This window comes from Canis lupus, chromosome 2 (genome assembly GCF_003254725.2).
Source record: "Canis lupus dingo isolate Sandy chromosome 2, ASM325472v2, whole genome shotgun sequence".
In the NCBI taxonomy this organism is placed as follows: Eukaryota; Metazoa; Chordata; class Mammalia; order Carnivora; family Canidae; genus Canis; species Canis lupus.
This window is the reverse complement of record NC_064244.1, coordinates 53,695,514-53,723,377: the sequence shown is the minus strand read 5'-3', so window position 1 is coordinate 53,723,377 and position 27,864 is coordinate 53,695,514. Positions and strand designations below refer to the sequence as shown.

The 27,864-nt window shown below is 45.6% G+C and overlaps 2 long non-coding RNA genes across 2 annotated transcripts in view; one reads left to right on the top strand and one right to left on the bottom strand.

Moving 5' to 3' along the window:
* Positions 1-19,140, top strand: part of LOC112660036 (uncharacterized) — a 54,886-nt gene extending 35,746 nt beyond the window's left edge. The window contains exon 3 of the long non-coding RNA XR_003136653.3: positions 18,029-19,140. This is a non-coding gene — a long non-coding RNA (uncharacterized LOC112660036). The remainder of the gene's footprint in view (positions 1-18,028) is intronic.
* Positions 58-27,824, bottom strand: LOC112660035 (uncharacterized). Its single transcript, XR_003136652.3, has 2 exons — positions 27,539-27,824; positions 58-662 (listed from the first exon to the last, which is right to left on the bottom strand). It is a non-coding gene; the product is annotated as an uncharacterized LOC112660035 (long non-coding RNA).
* Positions 27,825-27,864: the final 40 nt, after the last annotated feature.

The window sequence follows — 27,864 nt, the reverse complement described above, 5'->3', positions numbered from 1 at the left end:
TGAAAATGTCCAGAAAGTGTGTATCTGAAAGCCCTGCCCAATCACTTTGCCATCCAGTTATTTATTTATTTATTTATTTATTTATGATTTTTATTTGCTTTTTTTCTGAGGCCTCCTGTACTACTTTGGGTCCTCTGGGAAGTCGATGCCAACCAGAATAAAACATGCAGAAGGGAAGTGTTTATAAAGGGTACAGGAGAGAGGGAGCTGGAGTGAGCAGGGAGAGCCTTCAGACCCCTGTGCAGAGCTGACAGCTGTGCAAGGAAAGGGAAGAGAGGAAAACTGAATAGGGGGAGGTTTCAATGGCAGAGAAACTCTGATAACATCTCAGCCAGGCCAACAGGGAGCCCCCGTGCAAAGACCACCCATGACAGGAGTCCCACGATGGCCCAGCTCTCATCTCCTTGCTGTGCTTGGCCACTGGCTAGAAGCAACCCGTGGAGAGCAAGTTCTCAGAATGAAAGCTGCATTCGATCCAAGGTGAAAAGCTGGAGGCTTCCCAGGGACTCTCTGCGCAGAGCTGCTTCCCTTGGAGGGAGAGCTGCGTGGACTGCTTCCATGGCTGCCATTTCTACAGCTTGTGCCGTAGAGATCCGTCACCCTACTATGTCAGTAAGCAGCATCTCCGTGGTTCACACAGGCTTCTTTTCTAGAGGAGAAACCTAGAAGAGGTTAGTTGGATGAAGTAACAGTTCCATTTCTGCATTTAGTCAGTCTCCCTCATCCACTATTCACCGTAAATTCTCTTTACTTTCCGTGTCACCTGGGCAGGTCTCTATGGCTTAGCCGGTGGTAGACCCCAATCTCTCATTGCTAAGGGGTCTGAACCTCCAGCATAACGAGGCAAAGACTACTAAAAATGTCTAATTGGCTCTACTGCATTTCAGACATATTTCTTTCCATCCCCATTGTATAAGAGTAGATCGCCCTCCTCATAGGAAGCAGTTACCTCTGCCAGAATGATGACTCCCCTCCTTACCTGCTGGTCCTTGGACACCAGAAGTCCAGGGTGCCTGGGTGGAAGCAGTTATTTGGTCCTCTGACAAGAAGGTACTCTCTTCGGTGACTAGAGCCTCTAACCCTGCAAAGCCCAGAACTGTGTAATGGGAGGCACAAAATCCCATGTGGACGGGGGAGGTCACCGAGAGGGATGGTCAGTGGGGCTGCTCTTGTTTCACCCTCTCAGTTTCTCGCTGGTTCAGAACTATTCAGGTTATATTTTGACTGCAAATAGGAAAGTTAACATAGCCCTGGGGTGACATGAAATAAATCCATGAAATTCCATGTAAATGCAGGCTATTTCTAATCTTCTGATTTTGTTTTGACTGCCGTAGAAATAATGAAGACACCAAGTCGATAGCCACATACTGTCTGAGACCTTATCAATCAGCTATAGCAAAGACACCATGTCTGAAGCAACATTGTAATCAGAGCTACTATTTGATTGAGAATATGGTAGTCTATAGTCATCCATCCACCCTCTTCTAAAAAAAAAAAATAAAACAACTTTGGATGTGATAATTGTTTTTATTTACTTTAGAGGCTTCCAGTTGACCTTCCCCTGTTATGCTCACTCTTAAATACAGGCCAGGAAGTCAGTACTCCAACTGCCACATACGGGTCTATGGACCCATAAACCTACTGTAAACTAGACTGGCCAGGTCTCCATTCACTAGGGGGTTATGAAAATATTTGGGGTCTGTGGTCGTCAGTGTCAACTAAGATTCCGTGTCCAGTACTTCTTAAAATGTCTGGGTATTCATCCTACCACTGTGCATTCACTCAAGTAAATGGCCATAGGTCTTCCCAAAGGAGGACTCAGGGAGTCGTCATAGTATACACTTGCTGTCATGTTGCCAGGCCCTTCTCCTGGAGATCTGGTCACCTCTTCAGTCATTGGATTTCAAATCAGAAAACTGGCTCAGGGCTACTAAACACATGATATTGACCTCTTATTGAGACGACTGCCTTCAGTCTCCTCCTCTGTTCTTTTCTTTCTCTGATTGTATTAAGCAGCACTCTTGGCTTCTCATCTGTTTGGTCATATTCCTCCCAACCATCTTCACCAGTCCCCGTGTCACATGCCCTCGACTGCCTCTCTGACACTGCAGCCTCCCAGCTTTGGTCAAATTCTGCTACTTGGCCTCTATCACTTCCAGACTCCACTTTCCATTGGCGTCAGTAAGCCCAGCTTGGCCCTGCCGCTACTGAACTTCCCAGCCTACTCCTGATGGCCCTGGTGAATGCCGTGCCCTCCGGACTCTCTGAGACAATACAGTCCTCAGGTGGGTCTTCTGATCTCACATAAAATATTGATTCTAGCATTCTTTCCCCCCTTGAGTTTTAAAACCCCTTCCTTTACCATCTGCTAGGGCATAAATAAAATTCTTGGGTGCATGCACCCAGATGCCCCATCCAAGATTTCATGGTTCAAGGTTTTCCCAGCTAGCATAACAGCCCTGTCTTTAAATATCTCTGGAGGTCTAACAAACTTGTAGACCCTAAGTCTTCTAGATCCCGAGTCTTCTCTTCAACTATGATCATTATTCCACTGCAGAGATGAGAGACTGCAAGTGTTCAGAAAGGCTGTCTGGCTCTTACACTTAGTTCTGAATTGTTTGTTAATGGCCCCCAGTTTCTAATTAGCCCTCCTCAGTGTGTCTATACAGTTTAGTAATAACTGGCCTTGGAGTTAGTATTTCCCTCATGTTTTGCCTGAGTCACTTCATTGGCAAAGACATTCTCCTCCATGGGGACATTTTTCCAGGTCACCACTCATGAAATCTTCCGCAGTGGAGGCATACCATCTTATTCCAGGAACTATCTATGCCCCACATTTCAAATGCGCTAGCATTCTTTTTGCTAGCTATGAGGTGAGCGAGCAGTCTCCAAAACCTCACTTTATGTACCAACTGTATAAGTTTGAGTGCTCCAAGAGTGGACACCAAGATGGAATTAGACATGTTAGAGATTCACCAGGAGAATGTTTGTGAAGGAGTAGAAATAGGTGGAACTTGTCTTCAGAATGATATTTGAAAGGAGAGAGTTAAGAAAGGAGAGTAGGAAGGAGAACCCCAGACTGCAGAGCATATCTGTGTTCTAAGCCGATGAGGATCCCCAGAGCAAAGATTTCCCACTATGGGAGTCTTATGTCTAACTGGAATGTCATGGCTCTAGTGTCCCTGCTATCATCAGTCCTGGCTGGTGTCAAACCAGAGGAAGCATGGCTTCAATGTGAACTCTGTGGAGGTCCAAATTTGTAGCATCTGAAAGATACCTGCTATTTATCTTCCTTGTAGCAGGTTCTGTTGAAAGGATATCTCAGCAGCGTACCTCCATGGTTGACACATCTCCCCACAGATGTGGGAGGCCAGCTTTATGGACGTAAGGCCAATGGCCACCCTTCAGTGGGACAGAAACTTGAATAACTCTATTAGTTCTCTTTGGGTTATGTGGAAGAGTTCAAGCCATGGATGAAGCCTGCCTTGGGTCATTTTTTGGGGAATACTATACTTTACTATAATGTCTCCTGACTTCTTTGGCCCTGTCAAAATTCTAGCCCCTACAGGCCAAACTTCTGTACGTAGAATAAGATCTTCCTGTCTGCTATGCAATGAGCTGTGGCTATCTGCAGGAATGCTAGGGCCAAACCAGGTGGCCTTGGAAGCTCAACAACGTATTTTTCCCCTGAGTTCAAGGGAAAATTCAAACCCAGAAAAAGGTTGGTATATAGTGATCAAATCTGACCAAACTATTTCTCTCTAAACACCTGAGTGTAGATTTCGCTTAATTTTTAGGCTGAACACATGATATAGCCTCTCTGATAGTCCATCTTTAAAGACTTGAGGTCTAATTTGTTTGATTAAAGAAGCAAACAAATGAAGGCTTAGAAATTGAAAGCAAGTAAATCAAGTAAATTCTCCCTGAGACGAGGCTGATGAAAGAGGCTGCCTGGGCAGTCAGGTCTAAACATTGCCGTGTAGAGTGATGGGTTTTTCGGGAAGCCCATTTCAAGGGAGTTATAAATAAAACTCTCTAAAGACTGGAGCAAAAGAAAAAAACACAATCCTTAGTGAGGAGGCAGGCAAACGAGGAACGTAACACACACAGCCCTGTAGTGCATTTTCAGGAGGTTTGTGGGCTTCAGAGAGCAGGCTGGACTCTCCTTCCAGCTCGAGGGAAGACAGCGGGACAGTTGTTGGAGGCCTGTGAGCCTTCAGCTCCTTACGTATAAGATGAAGGAAAGCACCTGTTGCTTAGTATGTGGTTAAGCGAATTAAGAAACATAACACAGGACGGCATGGTAAGCACGAACTCTGGGGTCAGAAGTCCCACCTCCAGCCCCAGGTCAACGTTGATGAAGTTGCTGAACCTGAGTCCCAGCAGCCTCTCTTCAAAACGGAGGCCCTGATACCATAGGACAGGCTGTACTCTATGCTATCTGACTTCTTTTGTTCCACTTTCTATTTTTGAGATTCACCAGGTTTCAGTGATTTCCTCCTTTTTTTTAAATTTAATTTAATTTTATTATTATTATTATTATTATTATTATTATTATTATTATTATTATTAGTGATTTCCTCCTATTAATGAGCAGACGACACTCAGGAATGTACCGTAACGTGTTTGTCTCTTCTTCCATTGGTAGATGTTGGAGTTGTTTCCAGATTTTGATAATCATGACTCAAGCAGCTATGAATATTCTTATAGAGGCGTTTTTGTAGACATATGTTTTCATTTCTCTGGGTAAATACCTAGGAATGGATTTCTGGGTCATAGGATAGATGTATGTTTAACTTGTTAAGAAAAGAGCCAGACATTTTTCTGAAAGGATTATGACAGCAACACACATTCTCACTAATATTTGGTGTTAATCTTTTCAATTTTAGCCACCCTAGGGAGTGAAATAGAATCTCACTGTGTTTTTTTTAATTTATTTTTTATTGGTGTTCAATTTGCCAACATATAGAATAACACCCAGTGCTCATCCTATCATCTCACTGTGGTTTTATTTATTTATTTATTTATTTATTTATTTATTTATTTATTTATTTATTTTCTCACTGTGGTTTTAACGTGCATTTCTCTATGGCTAGTAATGTTAAGGATATTTTCATGCGCCTACAGATCATTTGCACATCTTCTTTTGTCAAGTGTCCAACTCCTTATTCAATTTTTATACTGGGTTGTGCTTTTTTTAAAAAAATTATTGATACTAAGGAGTTCTTTAAATACTCTGATTACAAATCATTTGTCAGAAAATAAGCTCAGATTGGAAGAAAGCTGGGCAGTTTTTGCTGTTGGAGAAGTCCGATTTACAAATTCTTTTCTTGTGCTTTTCTTAGTGCTGTCTCCTGCCTTAAAAAAAAATTCTTTACCTACCCTAAGCTCACAAGGAACTATATTCTTCTTTCTTTCTTTAAGAGGCTTAGGAAACCTTTACCTTTAGGTATATGATTCATCTCAAGATAAGTTTCGTTAGTATATGGCATAAGGCAGTATTTGGGGTTCATTTTTTGCTATCTGGTTATTCCAGCATTGCTTGTAGAAAAGGCTTTTCCTTCCCTGTTGATTTGCTCTGCTGTCTTTATAGAAAACCAGCTGACTCTATATCTGGAATCTTACTTCTGTGCAGTTGATCTATTTGTCTATCCTTATGTCACTACCAACTGTCTTAATTACTACAGCTTTAAATTTATTCTTGAAAGTAGGGAATGTAAGTTCTCCAACTTTGTTAATCTTTTTCAAAGTTGTTTCCACTATTCTAGTTCCTTCTTATTTTTATCTAAACTTCCATATCAGCTTGACAATTTCTACCAGAAAAAAAAAAAAAAAAAAAAAAAAAAAAACAGCAAACCACTGCTGGGGTTTTAATTGGGATTACTATGAATCTTGTTTTCTTCCCACTGCATTTTTAAAATATTTATTTATTTATTCCAGTATAATTAATTACAGTGCTATATGAGTTTCAGGTATACAATATGCTGATTCAACTATCAAATACATTACACAGCGCTCATTGGGATAAGTACCCTCATAATCCCCTTCACCTATTTCACCCATCCTCCCACTTACCACCAGTTTGTTCTCTATATTTAAGTCTTTTTTCTTTTGTCTCTTTTTCCTTGTTCATTTGTTTTGTTTCTTAAATCCCACATGAGTGAAATCTTATGGTATCTATCTGCCTCTAACTGACTTATTTCACTTAGCATTATACTCTCTAGATCCATCCATGTTATTGCAAATGGCAAGATTTCCTTTTCTTTCTATGATTAATATTCCATTATATATTATATACTGCATTATATGTATTCTCTATATATTATATACATTCCATTATATATGTGTATGTATAAATAAATATATAACATAAATAATGCATCATATATTCTAGTCTATATATATTATTTACGTTCCATATATATTAGTGTCTGTGTCTATGGATGGATAGATGATAGATAGATAGATAGATAGATAGATAGATAGATAGATAGATAGATAGATGATAGATAGATTGATAAGCACTTGGGTTGTTTCCATATCTTGGCTCTTGTAAATAAGGCTGTAGTAAATATAGGGGTACATATATCTTTTCTTTTTTTTTTCATATATCTTTTTAAATTGGTGTTTTCATATTCTTTGGCCAAATATCCAGTAGTGGAATTACTGGATCATATGGTAATTCTATTTTTAATTTTTGGAGGGATGTCCATACTGTTTCCCACCGTGGCTGCACCAGTGTGCATTCCCCCCAACAATGCACGAGGGTTCCTTTTTCTCCACATCCTCACCAATACTTGTTATTTCTTGTGTTTTTTATTTTAGCCATTCTATTCTGACAAGTGTGAGGTGGGACCTTATTGAAGTTTTGATCTGCATTTCCCTGATGATGAGTGATGTGGAGCATCTTTTCATGCGTCTGTTGGCACCTGCACGTCATCTTTGGAGAAATATCTGTTCATGTTTTCTGCCTATTTTTAATTGGATTGTTTGAGGTTTTTGCTGCTGAGTCATATAAGTTCTTTATATAGTTTGAATATTAACCCCTTGAGGGATATGTCATTTGCAAATATCTTCTCATTCTTGGTGCTTTTTCATCGGTGGTTTCCTTCACTGTGCAGAAGCTTTTTATTTTGGTGCTGTCCCAGTGGTTCCATTTTGCCTTTGTTTCCCTTGCCTCAGGGAACATTATCTAGAAAAATATTTCTACGGCTAATGTCACAGAGATTACTGCCTATGTTTTTTTCTAGATGTTTTATGGTTTCAGATTTCACATTTAGGTCTCTAATTCATTTTGAGTTTATTTTTAGGTGTAAGAAAGTGTCCAGTTTCATTCTTTAGAATGTTGCTGTCCAGTTTTCCCAGCACCATTTGTGGAAGAGACTTTTCCCCTTTGCGTGTTCTTGCCTTCTTTGTCATAAATTAATTGACCGTAGAAGTGTGGGTTTATATCTGGACTCTGTTCCATTAATCCGTATGTATTTGTGCTGTTACCATACTGTTTTTGCTTGCTACAACTTTATAGTATAGCTTGAAATCTGGGATTTTTATACCTACACTTTTGTTCTTTTTCAGGATTGCTTTGGCTAGTCATGGTCTTTTGGGGTTCCATATAAATTTTAGGAACTCTAGTTCTGTTTTTTTTAAAAAATGCTGTTGGTATTTTGGTAGGGATTCTATTAAATCTATAGATTGTTTGGGGGGAATTAAATTGAATATTTAGCAAAACTGGGAAAAAAATCATCTCTTAACAGTATTGGGTCTTATCCACCATGAATAGGGTGTATCTCTCCATTTATTTTTGTCTTCTTCATTTGTTTCACAATGTAGTTTCTAGCTTTCAGTATAGGAGTGTTACATATCTTTTCAAAAATTTAATTGTATTTAAATTCAGTTAATTAACATATAGTATATTATTAGTTTCAGAGGTAGAGTTCAGTGTTGTATATAACACCCAGTGCTCATTCTATCAAATGCCCTCCTTAATCACCCAGGTACCCCATCCCTCCACCCACTTCCCCTCCAGCAACCCTCAGGTTGTTCCCTATAGTTAAGAGTCTCTTATCGTTTGTCTCCCTTTATGATTTCATCTTATTTTATTTTTCCCTCCCTTCCCCTATGATCCTCTGTTTTGTTTCTTGAATTCCACATGAGTGAGATCATATGATAATCCTTTCTCTAATTGACTTATTCACTTAGCCTAATACCTTCTAATTCCATCCACATATTGGAAATGGTAAGATTTCACTTTTTGGTGGCTGAATAATATTCCGTGGTGTATATATACTACATCATCTTTATTCATCTGTCAATGGACATTTGGGCTCTTTTCATAGTTTGGCTGTTGTGGACAATGCTGCTAGAAACGTTGGGGTGCAGGTGCCCCTTCGGATCACTGTGTTTGTATCTTTTGGATAAATATCTAGTAGTGCAATTGCTGGGTCACATCACTCAGCATCAAGGAAATACAAAACAAAACCACAATGAGATACCACCTCACACCAGTCAGAATGGATAAAATGAACAAGCCAAGAAGCAACAAATGTTGGTGAGGATGCAGAGAAAGGGGAACCCTCCTGCACTGCTGGTGGGAATGCAAGCTGGTGCAGCCACTCTGGAAATTCCTCAAAAAGTTAAAAATAGAGCTACCCTATGACACATCTTCTGATAAACTTATTCCTCAGTATTTTATGCTTTGTAATTCTGTTGTAACTGTAAACTTTTATATTTCATTTACCAGTTTTTATTCCTAATATATAGAAATACAATTGACTTTTAGATACTGACTTTGTATCCTGTGTCCTTGCTAAAATCACTTATTAGTTTTAATAGTTTTTGGTACATTCCTTTGGAACCACATTATTTGTGTATATAACTACATCTTCTGTGAAAATGGATAGTTTTACTTCTCCTTTCCAATCCTTTTTTTAAAGATTTTATTTATTTATTCATGAGGCACACAGAGAGAGAAAAAGAGGCAGAGACACAGGCAGAGGGAGAAGCAGGCTCCATGCAGGGAGCCCGATGTGGGACTCGATCCCGGGTCTCCAGGATCACACCCTGGGCAGAAGGCGGCGTTAACCGCTGAGCCACACAGGCTGCCCTCCAATCCTTTAAAAATTTTTTTAAAAATCTTTCCTTTTGTCGTGGCTAAGATCTCCAGTACAGGACTGAATACAAGTCATAAGAACAGATACTCTTGCTTTGTTACTGATGGCTGGGGGTGGGAGGTGGGGTAAATGCATTCAGTATTTTACTTACGTTATATGACATAAGCTATAGTTATTTTATAGATGGCTTTTATTGGGGTGAGGAAGTTTTCTTGTATGCCTGGTTTGTTGAGTTTCTACTTTTGTCATGAATGGATGTTGGAATTTGGTCAAATGCTTTTTCTGCATCTCTTGAGCTAATCATAATTTTTCTCCTGTTTCTGTTAATGTGCTTTTATTGATTTCCTAATATTAAGCCAATCCTGCCTTCCTGGAACAATCCCCCACTTGGTCTTAATGTATTATCCTCTTTGTATGTTGTTTGATTCAATTTGCTAATATTGTTAAGTATTTTTGCATCAAGGCTTAGGCGGATATTGGTCTGTAATTAATTTTTTTCAATGTCCTTGTCAGCTTTTGATATCAGGGTTATGCTGACCTCATGAAATTGGTTAGGAAATATTCCCCTTTTCCTCTCTATTCTGAAAGTTTGCATAGGATTGATATCATGTCCTACTCAGAAACGTTGGACAGAGATCCCTGGTGCAATCATGTAGTTTAGAGTTTTCTTTGTGTGAAAGTTTTAATCATAAATTGAATTTCTTCAACAGATATGTGGCTATTCAGATTTTGTATTTCTTGTGCTAGTTTTGCTGAGTTATATCTTTCAATAAATGTGTCTAGTTTAACTTAACTACCAAATTTATTGCCATTAAAATTTGTTCATAATATTTTCTTATTAGCCCTTTAATGTCTATAGGATAGTGATGTCCTCTTTGATTACTGATATTGCTAATTTGTATTTTTTCTTTCTTTTTCACTATCCATCTTGCTCTGGATTCATTAATTTCATTAATTTTTTTTTCAGGGAAACAACTTTTGGTTTTGTTGATTTTGCCAGCAGTTTACAGGCTTATTGTTTTACTGATTTCCACTCTTTATGTTTTGTATATTCTATTTATTTTGGTTTAATTTGCTCTTCTTTTCCTAGCTTTTTAGGTAAGAATTTAGATTATTGACTTTATACCTTTCTTGTTGTCTAACTTTAATGCTATAAATTTCTAAGGGTTTCTAGGGCTGCATCCCACATATTTCGACACATTGTGCTCTAATTTCCATTCCCACCAATAGTGCAAGAGGGTTCCTTTTTCTCTGCATCCTTGCCAACACCTGTTGTTTCTTGTGTTGTTGATCTTGGCCATTCTGACATGTGTGAGATGATCATTCATTGTAGTTTTGATTTGCATTTCCCTAATAATGGGTAATGTTGAATGTCTTTTCATGTGTCTGTTGGCCATCTGTATGTCTTCTTTGGAGAAATGTCTGTTCATGTCTCCTGCTTATTTTTAATCAGATTATTTGGTTTTAGATTCTTAAGTTTTATATATTTATTGCTTCCTTTCTTGTTCATTCCTATTTATATATCTGTTGCTTCCTGGTTTGTTCATTTTATCCATTCTGACTGGTGTGAGGTGGTATATATATATTTGTATATTTTTTATATTTTTAAATATAATTTATATATTTATATATTTTGGATATTCATCCTTTATGAGAGATGTCATTTGCAAATATCTTCTCTCACTCTGTTGGTTGCCTTTTAGTTTTGTTGATTGTTTCCTTTACTGTGCAGAAGTCTTTTATTTTCATGTAGTCCCAGGAGTTTTTGCTTTTGTTTTTCTTGCCACAAGAGATATAGCTAGAAAAATGTTGAGGTATTTGATGTCAGAGACATTATGGCTTATGTTCTCTTCTAGGATTTCTATGGTTTCAAGTCTCACCTTTAGGTCTTTAATCCATATTAAGTTTATTTTTGTGTCTGGTGTAAGAAAGGGGTCCAGTTTCATTCTTCTGCAGGTAGCTGTCCAGTTTTCCCAACACCATTTATTGAAATGACTTTTTCCCATTGGATACTCTTTCCTATTTTGTCAAAGATTAATTGAAAATAAATGTGGGTTTATTTCTGTTTATTTTTTCTTTTCCATTCATCTATGTGTCTATTTTTTTGCCAATACCATGCTGTTTTGATTGCTACATAACTTGTAAATAACTTAAAGTCTGGAATTGTGATACTTCCCATTTTGTTTTTGTTTTTCAAGGTTGCTTTGGCTATAAGGGGTCTTTTGGGGTTCCATAGAAATTTTAGGATTGTTCTTTCTACTTCTGTGAAAAATACTGTTGGTATTTTGATACAGATTGCATTAAATATGTAGATTGCTTTGGGTAGTATGGACATTTCAATAATATTTGTTCTTCCAATCCATGGCATGTACTGACTTTCCCTTTCTTTGTATCATCTTCAATTTCTTTCATCGGTATTTTATAGTTTTCAGAATACAGGTCTTTCACCTCCAGTTTATTCCCAGATATTTTATTGTTCGGGATGCAATAAAATTGGAATTTCTTTCTTTTTTTTTTTTAATTTATGATAGTCACAGAGAGAGAGAGAGAGAGAGAGAGAGGCAGAGACATAGGAAGAGGAAGAGGAAGAGGAAGAAGCAGGCTCCACGCACCGGGAGCCCGATGTGGGATTCGATCCCGGGTCTCCAGGATCGTGCCCTGGGCCAAAGGCAGGCACTAAACCACTGCCACCCAGGGATCCCTGGAATTTCTTTCTTAATTTCACTTTCTGCTGCTTCATTATTAGTGTATAGTAATGCAGTAGATTTCTGTACATTGATTTTGTGTCCTACAGCTCTACTGAATTCATTTATCAGTTCTAGTGTTTTCTGTTGGTGTCTTTAGGTTTTCTATATACAGTATCATGTCATCTGCAAATAGTGAAATTGTACTTCTTCCTTACCAGTTTCAATGCTTTTATTCCTTTTTTTGGTCTCAGGCTAGGATTTCCAATACTATGTTGAATAAAAGTGAATATCGTTGTCATGTTCCTGACTTTAGAAGCAAAGCTCTCAGTTTTTCCCTATTGAGTATGTTGTTAGCTGTGGGTTTCTCATAGAAGACCTTTATTATGTTGAGGTATATTCCCTCTAAAGCCACTTTGTTGAGTGGTTTTATCATGAATGGATGTTGTACCTTGTCAAATGCTTTTTCTGCATCTGTTGAAATGATCACATGACTTTTATCCTTTCTCTTATTGATGTGGTATATCACATTGATTTGTGAATTTTGAACCACTCTTGTATCCTGGGAATAAATCCCACTTGATCATTTTTTTTTTAATTTTTATTTATTTATGATAGTCACAGAGAGAGAGAGAGAGAGAGAGAGGCAGAGACACAGGCAGAGGGAGAAGCAGGCTCCATGCACCGGGAGCCTGACGTGGGATTCGATCCCGGGTCTCCAGGATCGCGCCCTGGGCCAAAGGCAGGCGCTAAACCACTGCGCCACCCAGGGATCCCTGATCATTTTTTTTTAATGATTTTTTAAATGTATTGTTAAACTCAGTTTGTTAGTATTTTGAGGAGGATTTTTACATCTATGTTCACCACAAATATCGACCTGCAGTTCTCTTTTGTGTGTGTGGTAGCTTTTGGAAGTTTCCTTTTCTCATCTCTTTTCTTTTTTTTTTTTTTTTTTTTTTGAATAGTTGAGAAAAATCGGTATTAACTCTTCCTTAAATATTTGGTAGAATTAATCTGTGAAGCTGTCTGGTTCTGGTATGTTGATTGGGAGTTTTTGACTACTGATTTCAATTTCATTGCTGCAATAAGTTTGTTCAGATTTTCTTTTCCTGTTTCGGTTTTGGTAAATTATATGTTTCTAGATCTTCATTTTTTTCTAGGTTGTCCAATTTGTTGGCATATTATTTTTCATAATATTCCCCTCCAATCTTTTGTGTTTCTGTAGTATGGGTTGTTATTTCTCATTTTTCATTTCTGATTTTATTTGGGACTTTTGTTTTTTTTATCCTGGCTGGAAGTTTATCAATTTCATTGATCTTTTAAAAGAACCTGCTCCTGGGGATCCCTGAGTGACTCAGCATTTTGGTGCCTGCCTTTGACCCAGGGCGCAATCCTGGAGTCCTGGGATCGAGTCCTGCGTCGGGCTCCCGGCATGGAGCCTGCTTCTCTCTCCTCCCGTGTCTCTGCCTCTCTCTCTCTCTCTCTCTCTGTGTCTATCATAAATAAATCTTTTTTTTAAAAAAAAAGAACCTGCTCCTGGTTTCTCTGGTCCATTTTATTTTATTTTTTTTTAGTTTCTATAATTTATTTCTGCTCTAATCTTTACTATTTCCTTCCTTCTGATGGTTTTGGATTTTTTTGTTCTTTATATTTAAAATGTGTCTCTCATAAATAACATACAAGTGGATCTTTCCTTTTTATTCCCTCTAACAGTTTTTGCCTTTTTATTGGAGTATTTAGTCCATTTACACTGAATTTTATGGTTGGGTTTAATTTTAGCATCTTGCTACTTATTATATAAGTAAGTATCTTATATCTTTCTTGGTTCCTTTGTTTTTCTTTCATTTGCCTCCTCTTGGATTGATTGAGAATTTTTTTATATTTCATTTTACCTCACCTATTGGCTTTTCAGCTGTATGTCTTTGTTTTATATTGTTAGTGGTTGCTCTAGGAAACACAACGCCCATCCTTAACCCATTTTATCTTGATTAACGTTATATCACTTCACATGTAATGAAAGACATTTTAACAGAGCTAGTTTGGGTTCTCTGAAAAGCAGACACCAATGGGATTATTATACAATATTATGGGGAACACCTGTGAAGCATAAAGAGGGAGCAAGCGGGAGGAGGCAGCGACATCCTTTGGGCTGTGGAGGAAGAATGGGGAGGAAGAAGTTGGAGGTAGACTCTCAAATGGCAACACAGTCCTAAGGAAGTCTTGGTTAAGCTGAAGAGGAGTCCCTAAGCAAGGGTTGTCCCCTGGCTGTGTCTGGCATTAAGCCAAAATGGACTGCCTTGGGGGTCCCTGGATGGCTCAGCAGTTTAGTGCCGCCTTCGGCTCAGGGTGTGAACCTAGAGACCCAGGATGGAGTCCCACGTCGGGCTCCCTGTGTGGAGCCTGCTTCTCCCTCTGCCTGTGTCTCTGCCTCTCTTTCTTTCTGTGTGTCTCTCATGAATAAATAAATAAAATCTTTAAAAAACAAAAAACCCAAAATGGACCGCCTTTAGTGCTCCTCATGATGCTGAGTCATTGGCTGGTAGCAGCCAGGGAAGGTACAACCTTGGCATAAAAACCACAGTAGACGGAAGGGGCAGTCGCTAGAAGCTGTCATTCAACTAAAGACCCCAGTACCCAGTAGGTCTCCCTAAAGTCAATTGGAGCAGTTCACCTCCACACTGCCATAGATCCCACTTGTGCTGTAACAGAGCCTCTTCTCCCTATTCAGGAAGCAACTCCTTCATGGTTCCTCGGGCCTCTCTCTTTCTGTAGGAACTTAGTAGAGAGAAATTAGTGGGATGGCCTGTTTTCCTTCCAGGGCCCTAAGCAAGCAGCCAGGCCATTGTACACTGTCTAGGAATCTGCAGTATTAGATTCTTACCTTGTGCTACTTCTCTTTCCACTCAAAGTGAATGACCAGGTGTGCCACTTGCCGCCCTGCCTACTGGGAAGGTTTTCACTTTTCTCCATCTTTCAAGTTCACCCTCAAATGTGGACATAATGCAGCACTCTCCGTGTTCAGCTCGCTGCCATATACTGAGTCCACTCAACTGTGCACCAAGTTCAGGCTTTTTCCTCCTCCCTCAGCTAATCATATGCAATCCTCCCTACAGCCGTAGGTGTGGCCTGGGAGATGGGTGCTGCTGCAACTACAGCGAGTGACGTGGAAGCGTGGGCCACCTGCTTGTGGAGTTAACTTGTGCTCTCCTAGGCTTAGGCTTGAGCCTGTAACATTTCCATTTTATAAAAGACTGATGTTGGGCTTGTCCAACGTTATGACTTGACAGATCTGATGGGCCCCAGATCAGCAGGGATAATTCCAGGTGCAGGATCATTTGATGCTCCAATAACCAAGCAACCACCCCAATCTATACCAGGTCCCCGTAGCATGACAAGAGCTATTTTTCAAAAGGCATGTATTTCTCTACTGCAGATGTCATGACCTTGCTCCAGAACCCCAGAGGCCTGCATTGCCATTCTCCCACAGAGGCTTGTTATAAATTTCACACTGCATCTTTTCCCACCACCAATGCTTCTAACACCAAGGGCCTGTTAGACTGCATGACCTATATGGCAAGACTGCTTGCACTGTGGCCTGAACTTGGTGCAGAGCTCTTTCATATTTGGGCCCCCCCACCCCACAAAGCTGATGGCCTTCTGTTTCACCATATATATGGGCCAGAGCAATATTCCTAGATGGGGAATGTGTTGTCTCTAGATCCCAAAGTGGCCTACCAGGCACTGTGCTTCCTTCTTTGTGGTAGGGAATGTGAGATGCCATCATTTTACTTCCGTAGAGGTAGCGTAGCCCATCCCTGACCACTAGACCCTAAAAACTTTACTAAAGGGATAGTTTCCTGAATTGTCATAGAGGTTTTCTCCCACTATCTGGAGCCCGTGGGTCTTAAACAGACTTCAGTGTACTACTTCCTTCTGCTCATTTTCCCCAATCAGCATGACGTAATAGATCAATATGATGTTCTACAGGATGTCTAGACAGTCCAGATCTCTTTGGAATATATTATGTTGGAGGGTGAGAAAGCTAACATAGCCCTGCAAATGAATATTCATTGTCCATTCCATATAAATGTGAATTCTAATCTCATTTTCTGAACTGAATAGAAAAGAACACATTCACAAAAGCAACTGACCTTATGCCACGTGTCTGAAGCCATTACTAATCCCCCCAACAAGGGTCCCCAGCTATAACACATCAGGTGTAACAAGCAGTTACAGAACAACACAAGATAAATGAGACTAAGAAAACAAATAACAAAAAGATACGTCTAAATACAAACATACCAATTAGTACATTCATGTGAATTTACTAAACACTCCAATCAAACACACAGATTGCCAGATTGGATAAAAAAGGAAGATCCAAATATATATTGTCCAGTTCTTCAGGGTGATAGAAGTATTCTAGAATTTAACCGTGGTTGGAAAACATGTACATTTTCCCAGAAGTGATCAAACCAAATACTTAAGAAGGCTGAATGCTACTGTGGATAATTTATACACAGTAGCATGAGTCTGCAATCTCCATCATGATGGATCTAGCCCAAGGGGAAGGAAAAGGAAGATAGCAGACAATATAACTGATAAAAGTAGATGAAAAAATCCTAAGCAAACTATTAACAATTCAGAAATGTGTAAAGAAAGATAAAACATCCTGACCAAGTTGAGTGTGTCCCAGGAATGGAAGACTGGCTGAACCTTAAAAAGTTGGGTCATGCAATTCATCACATTAACACATTTTAAGAGTAAATATATACGACCATCACAGGAGGTAAAGGAAGAAGAGCATTTGATAAAACATAACACCCTCTAAGCTTTAACAAAAAATAAAACTCTTATTAAATTTGGAATAACAAGAAATTTCCTTTTTTTTTAACAAGAAATTTCCTACACATAAGTTACAATAAACAACACACTTAATGGTAGGATGCTTAAAATCAGGAAGCATACAAGGAGGTCTACTTCTACTACTTCTCATCACTGGACTAGAGATCCTATCCATTCAGACTGAAAAGGGAAAGAAGTATAAATATTTGAAAAATATATGTTATTGTTACTATTGTAGGGACTATGACTGTTCAAGAAGAAATACCAAGAATCTGTAGATAATTATTAAAATAGGAAGATTAGTAGATTTTTTAAAAAAATCAATATTCCCAAATCAATGGCATTTCTACATATCAGTCAAAAGATTCAATTTATTTAAGATGTTATTTGCAATAACAAAGAAACCTAAAACAGAAAAAATTTTGAAACATTTATTTACTCATGAGAGACAGAGAGAGGCAGAGACACAGGCAGAGGGAGCAGCAGGCTCCATGCAGGGAGCCCAACGTGGTACTCGATCCCAGGACCCCAGGATCACGCCCTGGGGCGAAGGCAGACGCTCAATCACTGAGCCCCCCAGGTGTCCCCAAAAAAGTAGTTTTAAAAATGGATATATATCTGCTGTTTCTGGACAAAATTATAATTATGAAAGTTTACTGAAAGAGAAGACCTAAATAGAGGAAGCCTTGTTCCATGCCGTTAGATAAGGAGACTCAGTTTCATGAAGATGTCCATTCTCTTAAAAATGTACCTCTAAAATCAGGGCAAATCCAGTCAGACAAACAGTGTGCCCAGAGTGCCTCAAAACAGACTCGTGTACACGTGGAAACTGGATTTTGAGCAACAGACGTTGCACATCAGCAGGGAAACGGTGAGCTTTGTGCAAAGGGGAAAATCTATGGCAAACGAAATCTGAGCCTTACCTCGTACCACACCCAGAAGTCCGTGAACATGACCTAAGGCTCCAACGTGAGTGGCAAAAACGAAAGGAATTTTACACAACGTTGTAGAGGAACATCTGTGCCCTTAGCCCGGAGAGTAAATCCCCTAAACACCCGGGGCAGACCGCAGAGGGAGTAGCCCCAGGGGAGGTCAGGGCCTGCACCTCTCGCCATGCCTGCGCACATCTGCACGCACCTGCGTACACCTACAAGCACCTACACACACCTGCACACACCTGCACACACCTGCACGCACCTGCGCGCATCATCAAGCATTCCGAGCATCCCGAGCATCCCACGGCCGGAGGATGAGCTGGGGCAGAGGAAGGGCCGGCAAAGTCCAGGGGGCTGGCTCCATCCTGCACCGATGCCTACCAAGCTGTCCCCTGCTCCCGAGGGTCCAGAGCTCTGCGTGGAGGTAGCAAAAATAAATCCTTCTGTTGCTCAGGTGCCTCCAGATTCCCTGGGCTCGGAATCCGCAGCGTGAGCGTCACCTGTGCTGCCTGGACGACATCCAGAGCCAGCGGGGACCCTGCGGCCCTTCATCGCTGCGGCGGGGACGGCGGCCCACGGGCGCCACGGCCCCACCTCCTCCTCCTGAGGGGTCCGCAGGATTAGCAAAGCATTCAGGCGCCCTGGAGGCAGAGGCGAGGGCAGGGCCCCGCAGCTGGAAGGGGCGCGAGGACTGCACACGCGGTAGGTGTCGTTGGCGCGGCTGCCGGGCTGCTCAGCAGCCTCGCGTGCAGGCACCTAGACCCTGCGGGCTGGCACCTCGGCTCTGCCCCGTGCGTCCCTTCGGCCCCCTGTCCGTCTACACTGCACGCCCGTCAGTGCCTTTCTCAGCCTATTCCATCGGTCCATCTGCACGCCGGTTACAGATTGATTGATTGATATATTTTATTCACAAAATCTCCTCCCTGTGTCGTTCTCTTTAAGCACCCAGGCTACAGGATATCAAACAAATAGTGCTTGCCGGGAATCTGAGGGCTTGATGGAGAAGGAAGGAAGACACGCGCGTGCGCACACACACACACACACACACACACACACTGGTTAAGAATCTGGGTTTTGGCCTAAGATCACTCAGGTTCAAATCCCATCTGTGGCATTTCCTAGTGGTGTGGCCTTGAAAAGTCACTTAATTTTTCAAAGTTTCAACATTCTCGTCTATAAGATGGAGATATACCCATCAATCAAACATTTAGGGAGAGCACACTTTGTGGCCAGCACAGGCTGGGCACGAGGGATCTAGCTCGAGACCACAGACAAAATCCCTCCCAAGCAGACCTGGTATTCAGATCTCAACAAACGGATCTTAAACGCAAAATAAGGGATGCACAGTGTGGCAGGTAATGATGACTATGCTATGACGGAAAACAACAGGGTGAGCCCGGAATGCAGGAGGTCTCTCTACTAGCGAGGGCCGCGAACACTTGTCTGAGGCGCAGGTGTGGGGCTGCAGACGGATCACGGACGGCCTGCCTGGAGGAAGAGCATGAGGCTCAGGAGGAAGGCCCTGAGGGGGAGAGCAAGGCCCTGAGGGAGGAGCAAGGCCCTGGGAGGGAGCAAGGCGGGGGGGGGGGGGGGGGGGGGTGTCAAGGCCCTGGGAGGGGGGCAAGGCCCTGGGAGGGGAGCAAGACCCTGGGGAGGGGAGCAAGGCCCTGCTGGGGGGGGGGAGCAAGGTCCTGGGTGGGGGAGGAAGGCCCTGGGGGGGAAGAGCAAGGGCCTGGGGGTAGAGCAAGGCCCTGGGGGTGTGCAAGGCCCTGGGGGGTAAGGAGCAAGGGCCTGGGGGGAGAGCAAGGCCCTGGGAGGGAGAGCAAGGCCTTGTGGAGGAGCAAGGGCCTGGGTGGGAGCAAGGCCCTGGGGGAGCGAGGCCCTGGGAGGGGCACCCCCAGGCCAGCCCTGACAGCGGGTGGACCAGGCGGGGCTGAGCGCTGTGGGCCCTGTGGGCCCGGGGACAGGACAGACGGAGGGACGGAGGGAAGAGGAGCCAGGGCCTCGCTGGCCGTGTGGACCGAGGTAAGAGCGAGGTTGAGTGGAGGCCCTCTTGGCCTCCCTCCCGTAGGTTTGGGGTTTGGGCCAAGCAAAGTCCCGAATGCCAGGGATAGGGCGTAAGGGCTCCGGGCGCCCCCCCCCTTTGCAGCCCAGGGACAAGGAGGGCACAGCAGAGTGGTCAAAGCTTGCGCCCTCGGGACCCATCAACCTGGCAAGAGGCAGGACATGAGAATCCAGGTATAGACCCTCCCCAGATAAACACGGGGTCGACTCCTGTGAAAGCACAGACCTCTGATTTTCTTTTCCCCCCTCAAAGATTTTTTTATTTGAGATAGAGAGCAAGAGAGAGAGAGAGGGAGAGAGAAAGGGAGAGAGAGAGGTGGAGGGAGAGGGAGAGGGAGAGGGAGAAGCAGACTCTGTTGAGCAGGGAGCCCAACACAAGACTCGATCCCAGGACCCAGAGATCATGACCTGAGCCAGGGGCCCTCCCTGAAGTCACTGTAACACCCATGAGCGCCGACCACGGAGCTTCCCTACTCCCTGACCAGTGTCCCCGAGGCCCTGCTCAGTGCCGTGCACATAGTAGGCACCCCATGTTTGCAGAAGGCTTCTACGAACTGATTTCCTGAGAGTAGCCACCCACCCACGTGGAAGCGTTTTCAGCTTCTTGGTGCTGACCCTATTAGTTTCTCCAACTCTCAGACGCAAACAAAATGATTGCTTAGGTGTCCACGGAGCCAGTTCATTAAACGTTTAACTAGGTCCCCGAGATTCCTGGCAACTGATGACAAAGAATCTCTGAAAAGCGCTGGAGCAGTGATAAGGAAATATCAGTCACCACCTGGAAGAGGGTGGCAGGGTCCCCGTGAAAGACATCCTAGTTGTGCCCTATGGTCCCTAGCAATGGTGCCCCCACCTCATTTGCTTTGTTCAAAGCCAAGATTCAAAGAAAAGGACAGTGGAGGCCCCCAGAGGTCGCTCGGGCCAACGCTCACACAGGCCGCGCTTATATCCGGAGACCTCACAATGTGAAGGTTAAAGCAAAAAAAAAAACCCCAAAATTTATCCGATATCTTTCCCAGCCCCTCCCCCCTCAGCTAAGGACAATTACTCTCACCCTAGACGCAGAGCTGGGGATTCGTGGACATGTGGCCACGGGGCACGTGATGTCACCGCCTCACCCCACAGACACACTATTCATCTTCCCGTCAATGAGAAGCAGGGGTGGGCAGTGGGGGGGTGGGGGGGTGTCCAAGAAGGGGAGGCAGCCTGCGGGGGCTGCGGGGTTGATGGTGATCCCAAGTCTCAGATACTCACAGAAGTGGGAGGAAAGTTCTTCCCAAGCTGGGGGGCCGGGCAGGTGGGGGGAGGTCTGGAAGCTCATGAAGGAGGAGGAGACCCCCCCCAGCAAAGCCAGCCTCAAACCGAGTTGCTAGGAAACGGGAACTGGCTCTATCTGGTGGGGTCCTGGGGGTCAAGGCTACGGGACCGGAGGAGGGCTGGCGCGGAGAGAACGCATTCATGACGTCAGGGGGATAAAAGGAAACGCTTGGGTTGTCAAGGTGCCAAGTTCACTTTTAAAAAGCAATATGGAAAAAATAAAATAAATAAAATAAAATAAAATAATAAAAGCAATACGGAAAAATGAAGTGGGGGCATTTGGAAAGGGGTGAGAAATGTGAGCAACAGAAATGGATGAAGGGTCACGTTGAGCTAGTCGATGAAAGGTGCCAACAAGTGTCCTCACTGCCCCCCTCACCTCCGAGCTAGAGGTCCTGACAGTACTGCCATGAACACGCCTGCCATAAGCTTTAGGGCCTGGTAGATCTCTGACACTGGTGTTCAGGAAAAGGAAAAAAACAAAAACAAAAAACAAAAAACAAAAACACGCTATAAGTAGCTGAGGGAAGCAGAACTCTAGAGCAAAAGATCAGCCTCAACCTGAAATGTTTCCTACAACACTCCCTGCATTTTCTAATCTGTGAAATAGCTGCTCATCCTGCCTGAAATCCTACTGGATAAAGATGCATATGCATCACTGTATCCCTTCTTTTCAAAAGACAAAGAACTCCCAGGATGTTAGGAGAGGGGTTTGCTAGTCATTCACACATTAGTATAAATTAGCCCACCCACTTTTCTTTCTAACATCTAGCTGAGATTATTTGCACTAAGGGAGGAGGTCTTAATTAAAAATGAAAGTTAGTGGGGGCGGGCACTTGGGTGGCTCAGTGGGTTAAGGCTCCAACTCTTGATCTTGGCTCACGTCATGATCTCAGGGTCGTTAGCATCCTCTGTCCCCCTCTCTCTCCGCCCTTCACTGCTCACTCACTCTCAAAAAGAAAAAAAGAATGGAAGTCAGTAAGGGACTCTCCATGTGCTCACGTTTTGTTCTGACTTTATGTTCCTGCAACTTCTAAAAAGGATCCGAGGCAGCAAATATCTTTAATTTTGAGCATGGATTTTAGGGAGTAGGATGCACGTTCTGCTCTCCCCTCCCCTCCCGTACCTGGAAAGTATGGTTGGCACACGGTAGGGAAGAGATTGGGAAGGTTAAATGGAAGTGATCCCTGACGACATGCAGATGAAGTCGTCTCCTGCTGGTTAGATCCCCACACGTCGGGTCACAACAGAGTGAGCGAGGCTGCGTCAGCTGTGGAGGGTCGGCAGGGCTCCCGGGCCCACGCGTTGGCTCTGGGCTGGCTGGAGACACCCCTACTGCCAGGGCCAGAGCGTGTCCTGCCAAGGCCGGGGGGCTGCGGGGGGGCGGCTCCGAACAGGAGAGGGAAGGAGCAAGGCCTGAGCCTAACGGTGCATGCGGCGCCTACAGGAGAGAGCAGTGTGGCCTCGGGTGCTTTCGTGCAGTCCTTGCACAGCTCGTGCCCTGATTTACATGAGGCCCACCACGGAGCCAGCTGTCTTTTTTAAAAAAAAAAAGATTTTATTTATTGATTTGAGAGAGAGCACGAGCAGAGAGTACCAGCAGGGGCAGTGGGAGAGGGAGAAGCAAGCAGACTCTCCGCGGAGCACGGAGCCCAGCGCGGCCCCTCCCGGGACCCGGGGGTCACAGTCTGAGCTGTCGGCAGCTACTCGCCGACGCAGCCGCCTGGGCGTCCCGTGGGGTTCTCTGACCCCCTCTGACTGCCTCTGCAGATTTCTTTCCACGGAGGAAATGCGCTGGTAGCGACATGCTCATCCTGGGGGGTTAGCAGCCACCAGTGCTGGTGGGTGACCTGGCGTCTGGTTGCTACGTCAAGCTCTTCTGAGTGTGTTTAACCTGGGTCAGCCCTAGACGTCAACTGGTTCTTGCTCTGAGAGCACAAGAAGCTGTGTGCACGGGACCCGATTACCGCAGACTGCCCTGGCCCAGGACTGCACTAACAAAGACACGGGGGACAGTCCCCCCTTCTTTTCCTTTCCCTCGCACCCTCCTCCTGGATCACACAGATCATCTTTCTGTTCCTAAACCCCCTCCCTCGGATCTCAATTCAGCTTCATTACAGATAAAAAGGCTGCAGTGGGATATGCCCTCCACCACCATCGTTTCTGTGTTTCGATGTTAAAATAAAAAATTATAATAAAAACATTGTTCATTCCGGGAGCTGATTCTCAACTGAATTTTGGACGGTGACCCAATGATAACGTGGGGACACTTTGTTCCTGTACATCGGTCTCCTTGTAGCCAGGGTAGCTGGCTGGGAAACACACTCCGAAAATCTCTCCGGGTGGTTTGAGAAGGGAGGAGAAGCTTCTAGAAGAAGGGGGTGGGTAGTGGAGGGGCAAGGAACGGAGAGCCAAGCACTATTCTGCACGTAGAATTTCTCCCCGGCAGGAAAGAACTGTCCGACCAGGCCCGGCCGAAGGCTTCCTGAGACAACAAGGCTGATGGTAGCAGAGGATCTTGCAACAGCCTGTGTGCATGAAGGTCACACTGTGGTCGCTGAGAAGCTGGCGGGGGAGGGGGGGTCCATGAACACCACGGTCCCCGGCCGCCTGGATACCTGTGAGGCCGCCGCACCAGGCACCGTGCCCCCACCTGCCCTGGCCCCGGGGCTTGGGATGGACATGACGGGGTCACAGTGACGCCCGCACAACGGAGGGACCAAGGGGGCTTGCCTGCGAGCACCTGCATGGGCAGGGCCACGTCCTCACCAGCCTCGCCTGGCTCAGCTGCGTGCCCTCGGGTAGGCCCGGGGCAGGGCCGCAGCGACCCCAGCAGCCGTGGGCACACACGCATGTCCGGGTCCTACACTTGCTTCTGCCTTCCCTGCCCGACAAGCTTGTGGCTCCTTTCCCGGCCGCCCCGTCGCCCACCGCACGTCTACAAAGCAAGTTTCCATGAGATTCCCGCACTCGGCACGCGTGTGTGGGCTGCCCGCTGTGCTCCAGGCCACGACAGGCGACACAGAGGCACAGGTGCAAAGTTGTAGAAGAGGGATGAGTGTGCCTGGCGGGGGGACGCAGGGTGACCCCCAGCAGGTCCGCCGCCACTGCCCCATCCCTTCTAGGAGAGGACAGCAGCGCCTCCCAGCAGGGAGGACAGAGCAGGGCAGGTGCCACCCTCAGGGGAGGTGGGTGCAGCGAGGTGGCCCCGGGAGAAGGCCACGTGCGACACGCTCGTCGTGGGAGACGGGGAGACCGGCCCGTGGCCCCAGTGGCCGGGGGTCAGAGCTGCCCCGGGGGCGCCGCGGCAGGCTCCCGCGCTGGGGTTCCCGGGCCTCAGTGCAGTGACCGCTGTCCTTGGCTCAGCCCCTGGGCCAGCCGTCCCTGCCGGCCACTGGAGAGAAGGCATCGGGGCCCAAACCAGCCCCTGGAGCAATGGAGGCACCCTGAGGCCGCAGGTCCCTGCCCCCGGCTGACCCCAAGTCGGTGATGGCCTGACCCCCGCTGCCCAGGGCCCCTGTCCCACTTTCACCCTGTGTAACCAGGAGGCACTTTTGGACTTTAGGGCCCGCCGAGCCCAGCCGCTGTATTCCCGGGGGCAGGGGGCAGCCTCCCTACATTAGTGCCCTTCTTGCTTCACCCCCGCTCCTCTCTCTGCCTTTGGGTTTGTCAAGGGGCAAGTGGCCAAACCTGGTCTGTTGGGGACACACACACCCCCAGCCAGATGCCCCAGCACCCCGGCCACCCAGCCCTGGGGGGACAGCGCCGCCCTGGGCGTCAGCAAGATGCGGAGCTGCAGGTTTTAGAGCCCAGGGAAGGGAGTGTGAGCCCCCCTCTACAGGCCCCCCACCCCAAGCTCCTTCTCCTGGAGCCACGCTGATACAGCAGGAAATCCAGTGGTGGGTCCGGCCCGCGCACTCCTGGGCCCCAGGCCTCCCCGGACCCCCACACGGACCTGCAGACGAGCTGGCGGGCGTGGGGGACCTGTCCAAGGGGAGGCAGGAAGGCAAGGAGAGCTGTCGGTGGGGCTTTTTTTGAAGAAAACCAGGGTTCCTGCTGGAAGGGGGCAAGACAGGGCTGGGGTTTTGCAAGAAAACGCGCGCACAGATCTAAGGAGCCATCACACAACACGGCAGGGAGACTTCCTAAGGTACCTGAGGGAGGGGAAACTGAGTCCTAAGAATGAAAAGGCCCGGGCGCCTGGGTGGCCCAGCGTCTGCCTTGGGCGGGGGCACGAGCCCGTAAGCCCTCCTCTGGGCTCCCTGCTCGGCGGGGAGTCAACTTCTCCCTCTCCCGCTGCCCGTCTCCCCACCCTCCCTCTCTCTTGCTCTCACTCTCTCTCAATTTAAAAAAAAAATCTTAAAAAAAGAAAAAAAGAATGAAAGGGTCTGCAGACACACTGAGGGGTCAGCCAGTTTGGCGGCCGCGGGGGCCGAGGGCCTGTCCCCCGCCAGGTGCATCCAGGGCTCCCGCGGGTCGGGACGCAGGGGAGACGCCCGGGTTCAGAAATGCAGGCCGAACATGAAGCAGAGACGGGGACAGGCGGCTGGAAGTGACGGGACGTGTCACTGTCATGCGGGGCGAGGTTGACGGGACGAGGCGGCGGACACCTCCCCCCCGACCCAGGTGAACAGTAGGAGCAGCCACACTAACCCACCTGGGGACGCTCTTCTAAACGAACTCACTCGAAGAAGGCTGGCCCTGGGGGTCTGGAGGGCACAGGAGGGGGTGCAACGAGCACGTGAGAAGGCAGTGGGAGGGAGCCCCGCCGTCCCAAACCTCCTGGCCCCCAGCCCGTCCCTGGGGACACCTGGCAGTCCCACGGCACTGCCCAGCCCCGCTGGGGAGGACCCAGGGCCGGACTGGATTGGGCCTCACAGGCGTGCCTGACACCCAAGACTAGGAACGGCGGCCCCTCCTCTCTCGCCTTCCAGAGACCCCAAAACCCTATTAGGATCGATAGACCCGCACTGAGGAGGGCGCGTGGTGAGAGGAGCACTGGGTGTTTTACTGTATGTTGGCAAATTGAATTTAAATAAAATATTAAATAAATAGAATCAATCAACCCAAATGAAGCTGGCCAGAATGTCAAGAAGTGAGATACGGATGACGGTAGAGTTACAAAATGAAGATAAATGCTGTGGATGGGCCCAATTAAGGTATGTATGTAGGGGTGTGTGTGTGTGTGTGTGTGTGTGTGTGTGTGTGTGCACGTAGTTTTAAAGATTTTATTTATTTGATAGAGAACAAGCAGGGGAGGCGGCAGAGGGAGAGGGAGCAGGGACCGGGACCCCGGGATCATGACCTGAGCCGAAGGCAGACGGAGCCACCCAGGTCCCCCCTCAATTAAGGTTTTAATCATCTCTCTCAAATTCCTAGTTTCTAACTTAATTCAAAGGACACCAGTCAAGTAAGCTTCTTGGCATAGAGATTCCTAGAGTAGAAACATCTATGGCCGCATACAGTGGTCAAAGAGAAACCCAATCAAACTCCCATTTCCTGCTCCCCACTCCCCCACTGCCCCACATCCACCCCATATCCTAGGTTTAGGCTCTCTTACAGCCTGGGCTCTGTAGATTGGGGAAAATTTCACGTAAAAATAGATGATAGATAGATAGATAGATAGATAGATAGATAGATAGATAGATTGATAGATAGATCGGATTAGGTTCTTCTAGAACCTATCCTAAACATCTGATCTTTGCTGGGACCCCATGATCCTTTATCCTGGGGAGGCAGAGCAAGGATGGGGATGCTCACGATACACCCACCACAACTAATCTGCACGGGACTCTTAGGCCTCTGATTCTCTCCTTACGGTTAAAGGTGAGGAAGAGACCCAGGTTCGTCAGGGAGCCCTCAGCCCTTGTCAAAATTCTCCTCATAGCTGACCACAAGCACTCTCCCTCTTTTTTTTTTTTTCGTGCAGTTTGGTATCAGGGGATTTTCTCCGCCCCCTTCCCATAACACCTGTGTCTGGCTCAGGAAATGTGTGGGCATGTCACAAGAGCTGCGTGACTTTAATTAACACACTCGATAGAGCACATGGGCCTCCCCAGACCATCTGGAGCTCCGAGGCACCAGGTGACGACCCACAGGGAGGTGCTAGGGTGCACACGAAGGGTGAGGCCCCCCTAACCTCATTGTTACCTCTAGCACCAAGATTTTCAGGAATGGTAGGGGGTTGATTATATATTCAAAACTGGCCTGCTCCTCGGAGACCTCTCTTCCATCTCACACACCCTTAAAGTAGGAGCTACGATCTGCAGCCTGAAGATATTGCTAAGAGCAGCATGCTTGGGACCAGGACTTCAAGAAACTGATTATTTCAAATGAATGAGATGGTTCGAGATCTTCTCAGGGAGAGGCGCATCATCAGAAAATATTCCGGGCCAAGAACAGAATCCCCCAGCAGAAGATGAGCCATGTCAAAAACACCCACCAACGAAGAGCGATAAAGTATGAATAATTTAGAACTCCTTGATATTATCCTGCCTACGCATCACGTACGTCTTTAATAATTAATTCAGCTCGGTCTTTAAAGAAATTCTCCCTACGTCACAAATCATTCTTTCCCTGTTACCTTTCAACAACTGGAGATCATTTCCTGTTCGGGACTCGTCCTTCCCAAGCGAGGTGCATTTATTTGTGCAGGAGACATTTTCCCACTGTCGTTGGTTTCCATGGATGTGTCCTGCACATGCTCAGTGAGCAACATGGCTCTGATCAAAATTCTCCTTAGGGTGCTCACCATTGTCAGCAACTGTTTTAGTGCTTTCTGTGTGTTGCCATAATTCCCACAGCAATTCTATTGCCTCCTATTTTCCTATTTTACAGTGGAAGAAAAGGGTTAAATGACGCGATCAGAATGCTCCCATTGCACCTGTCTACCCCCCCCCCCCGACACTG